The following is a 1,641-nucleotide window of genomic DNA, read 5'->3' as shown; positions in this document are numbered from 1 at the left end:
ACTGACTTTGTGCAAAAGCAAGAAAGCCAAACAAAGTAAGGTCGGCCAAACCAAGAGCCAGAAAGCAGCCGCAAGCGGCGAAAGTGCAGGGATAGAAGCTCAGACAAATAAGGAAAAAAAACTGGGAAGATAGCGAGGAACTGAATATATTATTAAAGGAACAGGAGGTTTTGTTTCAGGAGAGGGCAAAAACAAGAATGTTTAAATTTATGCAGGAGGAGTATATGCAACAGGAGAAGTGCTCGGCCTATTTTTTTGCTCAAATGAAAAAGAAAGAGGAAAAAGGGAAGGGAAATCGGTTACTGGACGGGATAATATTTTGAAGATGGTAGAGGAGTACTACAGTTCATTGTTTGGTGTGTAAGAAATAGATAGAGGGGCTCAAGAAATGGTTTTAGGTTTTCTGAAAGAGAGGTTACCAGAGGACGCAAGGAAGCTTTTGGAAAGGAGCATAACAAACCACGAACTATACGAGGCGATAAAGACAATGAAGAATAACAAGGTACCTGGGATAGATGGACTCACAAAGGAGTTTTACATCACCTTTTGGGATCTCATCGGAGACCACTTGTTGGAGGTATTTGAAGAAATGTGTGAAACGGGTAGAATGCCAAAGAGTATGAGGACGGGTGTGATAAGTTTTCTACATAAGAAAGGCTCACCTGCTGTGCTTTCAAATTATAGGCCTCTTTCAATGGTCTGCGTGGACTACAAAATTTTGAGTCGAACTCTAGCAAGACGCCTGGCCCGAGTCTTGCCTGCTATTATTAATGCAGACCAGACATGCGGGGTAAAGGGCAGGCAGATTGGTTGGAACTTACAATTACATAGAGATGTGCTTACATACATCGAAGAGAGGAACTTGACAACAATATGCGTAACACTTGATCAGGAAAAAGCTTTTGATAGGGTCAATCATGATTTCTTATGGAGGGTGATGAGAAATTTTGATATAGGAGGTAAATTTTTGAATTGGATAAGTATGATGTATACTGACATAATCTGCAAGATAAAGATAAATGGACACTTAACAGAGGAAGTACAACAAACGAGAGGGCTACGGCAGGGTTGCCCCCTGTCCGCCCTACTCTATGTTATATATGTAGAACCTTTAGCATGTGCAATAAGAGGAAACGAGAAAATTAGAGGAGTGCCCTTGCCAGGGGGGAGGTGTTGAAGATCTCCCAGTACGCTGACGACACAGTTCTTTACTTGGAAGATGATGGAAGTGTGAGGGAGATGATACGAACAATACAGACCTTTGAGAGCGCTGTTTCTCAAAGGTCGCTGTTTCCTCTTATTGCACATGCTAATTCGGCTCCCTGTTCTAAAAATGCATTTAATACGTTGCCCCCAAATCGGGGGCGTATCAGATATTAAACTGATAAGAACAGATTTTGTTTTTTTTTCTTTTGGAAAATTTTTTATTGATACTCAGATATATAACAACATCATCATCATCTCATTTATTTTCATAAGCCCACCCCATTTAAAAGGATTACTTCTTTATTATCTCCCATCCCCTTTTAAAATACAACAGGAAAACAAATATTTAAATGTTTTTTCCTTTTTTTTTTTTTCTTTTCATAGAGAATTTAAATTATTTAAAAAAAACCATCCCATCCCTTCACAAGCTTCCGG

General features: G+C 39.5%; 1 pseudogene; it reads right to left on the bottom strand.

Annotated features, from left to right (window-relative positions):
- Positions 1 to 1,248: 1,248 nt before the first annotated feature.
- On the bottom strand, positions 1,249 to 1,425 carry LOC145420254 (U2 spliceosomal RNA; annotated as a pseudogene).
- Between the last annotated feature and the right edge of the window lie 216 nt (positions 1,426 to 1,641).

Source organism: Astatotilapia calliptera, chromosome 14, assembly GCF_964374335.1.
Source record: "Astatotilapia calliptera chromosome 14, fAstCal68.1, whole genome shotgun sequence".
Lineage (NCBI taxonomy): Eukaryota > Metazoa > Chordata > Actinopteri > Cichliformes > Cichlidae > Astatotilapia > Astatotilapia calliptera.
Note: the sequence above shows the minus strand (reverse complement) of the source record. Positions and strands in the feature narration are given on the sequence as shown.